Raw genomic sequence first — 8,215 nt, 5'->3', positions numbered from 1 at the left:
GAGTCGTTTCATCTCTTTTCTGAGGACAGAAGGATCAGTTGGCGATGCTGGGATGAGTAGCCAATAATGCTAGCCTGTTGGTGAAAGTTTACACAGAATGCTGAAAAGCCAGGTAAACCAGCTTCTGTATCTGGAGGAGAATTTGGCAACTGTGATGTTGGAAGCTATTCTACCTACAGGTGCCACACAAGTAAAAGGTCTTCAGCCAGGCCATCTGATGACGTCTCTAGAATCTCCAACTTCCCAGTGCTCAGGAGACCTGGACTTCTGTCTGTCTTTGCTTGCTGACAAGAAACACTTGGGAATAGGTGGTTCAGCAATGTGATGAATTAAGATACATTTAGCTGTATGTACGTTTTCTCTGATTTTTTTCCGCAATCATCCCCACAACTCTTGATAGAATCTGAGGTAAAACTGACGAAAATGTATTCATATTGCTTTTGTCATAACAGGCAGCTGTCATTGTAAAAGTCATAGTAAAGCTCATTTTCGGGTGGCGTCCATCTTGGAAATATGTAAATTAAAGATCCAGACAAACCCAATCATGAAGATAAGTATTCCATTGTGTTTCTCTTGATGTGAAACCATGAAATAGACACCACGTTACTTGTCATTATAACAAAATTACAGTCACTGACAATCACTTACATTGAAGCGTTTCCTTCAACAAATTTGCTACATTACATGATCTAAATTTGCATATGAGTATACTAAGGCACCAATATTTGTTTCAGATGTTAGGTAGATGTATTTATGACATTTGAGAAAGATTTTGTGTTGCCAAAATCAATATAGTACATTTTACAAGCAAAAACAGCAGCACAAGATTTTAGTTTTTTTGTTATTCACTTTTATATACAATTCTGGCTGGTGACAAAAGTCGTGCAGGTTTCGTGCGGAGAACTTTTAACCCAAAGTCCACAGGGGTATTGTCTATGCAAAAATGCATTGAATGAGTAGTGCCGAGACGTGGGAACGAAACCGAACAATACCAGCCACGCAATATACTGGCTCTCATAACAAGATCTGTAATAAAGATATACACATAGATCCAGTAAAGTATTGATTTCAATGGTATCGTGAGCAGAAGGTTGGGGGTTTGATTCCAGGCTATAGCTGTTTCAATCTTTTGTCCCCTGTCCCCTCTACCTCAGGTGCTAGAGGGGAGGAGCTTAACATTTAAAGAAAAATAAAAAAATATATAATTTTTTGTTTGCTTCTCCCCTTCCTCTGCCTTCTTTCGTCTCGACTCACCTTCTTCTCTGCCTTCTTTCGTCTGCACCCACCTTGAGCCGTTGCTTTCGGAATCTCGTTAGTACCGTATATCCATTCTGACGTTTACCATCTTTCGGGGTTCTTTTTCCATTTTGTCCTTTGGACGATTACTATCTTTCAGGGTTTCACTTAGGACGATTTTCCCCTTTTGCAACCTTTCGGGTTTTTCGCTTGCACGACTGTGCTTTCCACCATCTTTCAGGGTTTTGCCTTGAACCACCTTTGGACTTTTCCTTCACCATTGGTGAGGTTTGAACTCTCTCTCTTTGAACTCTGAGGCGATTATCTTAACCACTGCACCACTGTGGTTCTTACTTAATCTGTTCTCTTGCAAGCTTTTAAGTGGAATATTAGAGGTAAAGGTACAAGAGCCAGGTAAAACTTTGAAAAATCCCTATGCTGGGTTTGAACCAGAGACCTCCTGTTTGTTAGCACTACGTCATCTCCGCTGCATTACCATAGCTCATTTAAACTATGTTCTCTTGCACAATTTCAAGTGAAGATTAGTTAAAGGTATAGGTTAAAACTTTGAGCAGCACCCTTGCCAGGCTTGATCTAGCAACCTTCCGGCTATAATGTCTTCACCTTATCCACTACCCCATGAGGGTTTGCACTGGCCCTGTCCTCTTGCACAAACTTGAAAAATACACCTAGTGGTGTTGAACCCAAAGGTAAAACTAAATGAAAGACCCTTGCAGGGATTGATCCAACAACCTCCTGGTATCATGGCCTATGTCATAACCTCCACCCCATCAAGGTTTACCCTCCAAAATGCTCTTACATGTTTTTCACTAAAAGAACCAGATAAAAGATGGATAAATACACCTAGTGGTTTTGAACCCAAAGGGAAAACTAAATGAAAGACCCCTGCCGGGATTGAACCAACAACCTCCTGGAATCAAGGCCTATGTCATAACCTCTACCCCATCAAGGTTTACCCTCCACATTGTTCTGACATGTTTTTCACTAAAAGAACCAGATAAAAGATGGAGAAATACACCTAGTGGTTTTGAACCCAAATAGTCCAGTCATTTTAGGCCAAAATTAGGCCAAACCTGGAACAAATTGCAATAGTAGCAAACTCAACTGATTTTGTATCCTCAATATGTCCTTAGTGAGGGAAAAAAAGTCCCAAGGAATCCCACCGGGGCAAAGTTTTGAAAACGACCTATCTACCTTCACTTACTATACACTACAATATAAAGGAAAAAATGACTGAAAAAAAATCTGCTTTAAGTGGGATGTGAGGGGTCAAACTAGGGGTTTTTAATTATTCTGAATCCATTGCAATCATTTGTTTTGCACGAAAAACATTCCTTGGGCCAGAAATGGCCACTCAAAACGTCAATTTTCATCAATTTTCATCAATTTTGGGGTCCGTTTTTAGCCCAAGGAATGTTTTTCATGCAAAACAAATGCTTGCAATGGATTCAGAATAATTAAAAACACCTAGTTTGACCCCTCATATCCCACTTAAAGCAGATTTTTTTTCAGTCATTTTTTAAGACGTAGGAGGAGCCCGGCCAGGAGTCAACCCATAGAGCCTAGTTCTTCCACGCGCCAGAATGGCTCCCCAATCCTGGCAGAGTAGTTCCGGTGCTGCACATTGAGTGACCCTGTCTTTCCCTAATAGGACTGATCGTGGATAGCTACTGGGACGTAAGTCGGGACTTGATCAACCCCGGCTGGGTCACCTGGGCGAGGGTGTATGATGTTGCGAGACCCGAAACACCCGTCGACCCCAGGCTACATCACTGATGATACGTCCCAGCTGCATCCTTGTGATGTTTTTTACACTATAGTGTATAGTAATTGAAGGTAGGTAGGTCGTTTTCAAAACTTTGCCCCGGTGGGATTCCTTGGGACTTTTTTTCCCTCACTAAGGACATAATGAGGATACAAAATCAGTTGAGTTTGCTACTATTGCAATTTGTTCCAGGTCTAACCCTAAAATGACTGGACTAAAAGGGAAAACTAAATGAAAGACCCCTGCAGGGATTGAACAAATAACCTACAGGTATTAAGGCCCATTTCATAACCACTACCCCATCAAGGTTTACTCTTTACAATGCTCTTGCATGTTTTTCACTAAAAGAACCAGATAAAATATGGAAAAATTCCATGCTGGTTTCAAACCCATAACCTTCTATACAGAAGGGCAGCAGCTTAACCACTGGGCCGTTGCATTTAACAATGGTCCTTTCCATTTTGCAGTCTTGAATTAAAGATTATGTCACCAGAGCCAGGCAAAACATGGGAACTGTTCAAATCCAGGTAAAAAGAGGAAATAAAGAAACAACAACAAATGGTTATGCTTGTTCAAACTTGAAACATACACCTAGTGGTTTTGAACCCAAAGGTAAAACTAAATGAAAGACCCCTGCAGGATTTGAACAAACAACCTTTGGGTATGGAGGCCCATTTCACAACCACTACTCCATCAAGGTTGACAATTCATGATGCTCTTGCATTTTCTTCACTAAAAGATTAGATAAAGGTGCACAAGTAATGTAAAAGATGGCAGATATCTATGCTGGGTTTGAAACAAGGACTTTTCAGCAAATTCTGTCTTCACCGCTGCACCAACTGTAGTTTGCACTTATATTGTTCTCTTGTGTGTTCTTCAGTGTAAGATTAGATAAATGTAAAATAACAAGTTAGAGAATAGTCATTACTGGTTTTGAACTCAGAACTTTCTAAACTAAAGGCATGTATCTTAACCACTATACTATGTGAATATGGCACATGTCTGTTATGTAACATTTACTTTTTTTTTCCAAGGCTAGAATAATAGAAATAGGAGAAAAAAACACTTCAAAACACTAAGGCCATGGCTACACGGAGCTGGATTTTTCATATATCCTGGTTTTTCAGATATCCACATAGAAAAATATCTATGTCCACACGACAAAGATATCTAGGTCTAAAATAATCTGATTCCCCAAACCCCCACTAGGGGGACAAGCACACACACAGTAAAGTCCAGTAGGAGCGAGATCATTTAGCGACCTACAACCGGGTCGCGACGTGGTCGGTAGTTTTCAGCGACGGGGTCGCTAAATCGACCGACGGGGTCGCTAAAACCACCGACCGGGACGCTAAAACCACCGACCGGGACGCTAAATCGACCGACCCGGTCGATAAATCTACCGACCTGCCTGCAGTTTTAGGTCGGTAGATTTAGCGACCCGGTTGGTACATCTAGTGACCCGGTCGGAAGATTTTGCGCCCCAGTCGGTCGATTTAGCACCCGGTCGATCGCTTTAGCGGCGCGGTTGGTGATTTAGCGACGCGGTCGGTGATTTAGCGACCCGGTCGGGAGGTTGCGTGGCAGGTTAGCCTAACTGAGGTAAGGTTACTGAGGTTAAGGTTAGGGTTAGGGTTAGGGTTAGTAGCCCGGTGGTCGGTGGATTTACCTACCCTGTCGCTGGATTAGCGTACCGGTCGGTGGAATTTGCGTCCCGGTCGGTGGAATTAGCGTCCCGGTCGGTGGAATTAGCGTCCCGGTCGGTGGAATTAGCGACCCGGTCGGTGGTTTTAGCGTCCCGGTCGGTCGATTTAGCGACCCGGTCGGTGGTTTTAGCGTCCCGGTCGGTGGTTCTAGCGTCCCGGTCGGTGGTTTTACCGTCCCAGTCGGTCGATTTAGCGACCCGGAATTAGCGTCCCGGTTGGTGGAATTAGCGTCCCGGTCGGTGGAATTAGCGACCCGGTTGGTGGTTTTAGCGTCCCGGTCGGTGGTTTTAGCGTCCCGGTCGGTCGATTTAGCGACCCGGTCGGTGGTTTTAGCGTCCCGGTCGGTGGTTCTAGCGTCCCGGTCGGTGGTTTTACCGTCCCAGTCGGTCGATTTAGCGACCCGGTCGCTGAAAACTACCGACCACGTCACGACCCGGTTGTAGGTCGCTAAATGATCTCGCCCTCTCTCGTAAAGTCTTCAGAGATATCCGGGTTCCATGTCTACACGGATCCAGATATCCAGATATCCAGATATTTTTGTCTCCACTTATTTATCCGGATTTAAAAATATCCAGATTCACTGCCAAAATATCCAGCTTCGTGTGGCTGCAAGCCCCAACAGCACCAAAAAATGTCTAGATTCACAAATATCCAGCTATGTGTAGCCATGGCCTAAGAGAGCTGTGCCCTGAGTTTCTGACAGGTAGTAAAGTGGTCTCCGGCCGGTGGGGCCGTTGGCTCACAGGATAATGTTTTTTGCAGGTCGTTCAGTCCGAGTGTATCAAAAATGCACCTTGGTTAAAGAAGACCGAAGCTTGGGATTGGCTGCACGGAGGTGACGAAGGTCTGGGGGACGGAGATACACCTAAACCTAACCTTAACCCTAACCTCAGTAAAACTAACGCTGGTAAATGCTAACCTGCCGACGCTGGTGAATTCTAACCTGGTGAAATGCTGACGCTGGTGAATGCCAACCTGGTGAAATGCTAACCTGCCGACGCTGGTGAATTCTAACCTGGTGAAACGCCGACGCTGGTGAATGTTAAACTGGTCGGAACAGCAGTGCTTAAACAAGGTTAATTTTTTATACACTTGGACTTAAAGACCTGCAAAGAATACTCTCCCGCTGGCTCTCAGGGGCCCTTGGGGGAACTGGGCTGCATGGTCATTGACAATTTATTATTAAATGCATAAGTTAATTACAATCAAATATGTTGTCTACAGGTTCTTTCTTGGCCCACATGATCATCATCATGACTTAAAATCCGAGCTGGATAGTGCACGTCGGGAGGGAGGGGGGTTATGGTGGAGGGTGGGGGTGCCCCTAAAAAAATTATCAGCCAGGGGCCCTCGTGAGCGTTAATCCGTCCTTGACTGATACTAAAGACACCTGTGATGATGGACGTAATCTTCAACATGCAGGAAATGAACATAGGACCTTTATAAGCCACCATGGCTGCCATTTACAACGCACGCATTGTGAGCTAATAGTGAATTACGTTTCTCCATTGACTTGAATTGGAAAATACAAAAATGTAACTTTTTTTTATCATTATTACGACATATGTATATTATTAACATAGACTTTATCATATTATATTGTATAAATGCTTTTTTTGTTTTTATGACAAACTAAATGTAACTGGCGTCATTGTTATATTTTTATTTACTTGCTCGCTTGTTTCATGGGTTTCTGTTTTATTGTTAAGTCGTTACTGGAACTGCCCACCTGAGTATCACCCTGTAGACAATAGGGCTTCCGGTGTGTGTCAAAATTCCTAGCGGAAGTGCTGCGGTTAACGGAAGTTACGTCATGCGATGCGGGTCTGTTTACATTCCCCAGCGAAAAAACTAAAATAGATTGTAGCTCTTAACTCACTCTGAATAGGTGTAACATTGCTTGAATCAATGTTTTTGTTTGTATGTTGTTTATTGCGAGCGTAACCGACGGAGCCAAGACGCAGGCCAGCTTTTTTCGTGCAGGGAATACGTTTGCAGGAACACCGCACTGTGAAAAAAAATACAGCTTCCGGGAAAATTCAGCCCCCCCTCCCAGAACGTCTTCTGCCTTCTATTGTCACCAGGCTTTTCTCTTCGCAGATGAGTAAGCCTGGCTACGCGAGGCTACCTGAGTATTGGCTTCAGTCCCTGGACGGTGCTTGGGCAGCGAGGCTGGACTTGAACTTGCTTTGGCCTTGTTCACAAGGTCGCCTTAGTATCCACATCTTACCCGCTTGCCTATGGCTCCTCCACCAATTTCTACATGTTTCTTTGGTGCTTTTAAAGTGTGGTTTGTGGATGTTAACCCTAACCCTAACTAAATTCGGACTAATGAACCTTCGGACTTATGGGCAGTCCCCGCTGAATTTTCCCCTATCAACTGGTGGTTGGTTCCACATTTTGAAGAAATACACATTTCGAATACTTTACATTTTAAACACAAATTATTATGCAGAATAGACTGTTGGTTCCCCACCCGATAAGCACTTGGAATTTAGGAGTTGAGGCATTGAATTTAGTTTGACTCCACTAATTTCCAAAATGTTTTGTCTTTCTTATATTACTTGACAATTTAGACAATGATTTACCAGTTTTTAATAGTATAGTTTGTTTTACAGATTTCTAAATTAGGAGGGAAAAAAATAACCGAACCGATTCAACCCCGGTGGAAAAGGGGCCTCAGAGTTACATACATGTAAGGGTCAATTTGGAACCCCCCTCAATGTGAGTGGTTGAGAACCACTGCTGTTAACCTTTCACTTCACAGCACACAAAATAAATGAAAATGGATACACTGATACATAAAATAAGCAGTTGTGCATTTTAAATGTCCTATATTCTCTCCAGAATTACAGTATGTTATGCAATTCAGTATTTTTCATATCTTGGAAATGAAATGACCAACTACAAATAAAATACTGTAGTTAATTGAACTTTCCCTTCATTACACAATCCTTCATAGGAACAGAATTACTATGACGAGCACTGGACTTCATCTTTCAGTCTCTTTGCGAGCTTTTACTGTCTCAAAAAGTGTGCATGAGGTTCAAATTAATTGTCGATACAGGTTCATTTAACAACAATTCAGCCTTGGTTGATGGTGTCACATTCACAAACACTGCAAAACAAATGTACAATTTTACAGTATGTACCAACCACTGGTACCAGGTTTAGTAAGACATTGTCAGTTCTGTTCAGTTTATGTTGAATTCAATTCACTGAAACGGTACTCTTTTCAATACATGTATTAAACGAAGCATGACCATCTGTTTTTTTTTTTGGATGCCTTAAAGCAGTGATTCTCAATAGGCCACGGACCTACATTTGATTCCATTCATTTTTTTATGTCTGGTATTCAAATCTCCACTGTAAAATCCAGTGTTTCCTCAAACTTTTATTTTGTACTCTCTCTCTCCTAAACCCGTTAAGCTCCGTTCCAAACACCCTGGTGGTCCCCGGGACCTGACATTGAGAATCAGGGCCTTAA

This window comes from Nannobrachium achirus (genome assembly GCF_963921795.1).
Source record: "Nannobrachium achirus genome assembly, chromosome: 24".
Taxonomy (NCBI): domain Eukaryota; kingdom Metazoa; phylum Chordata; class Actinopteri; order Myctophiformes; family Myctophidae; genus Nannobrachium; species Nannobrachium achirus.
Note: the sequence above shows the minus strand (reverse complement) of the source record.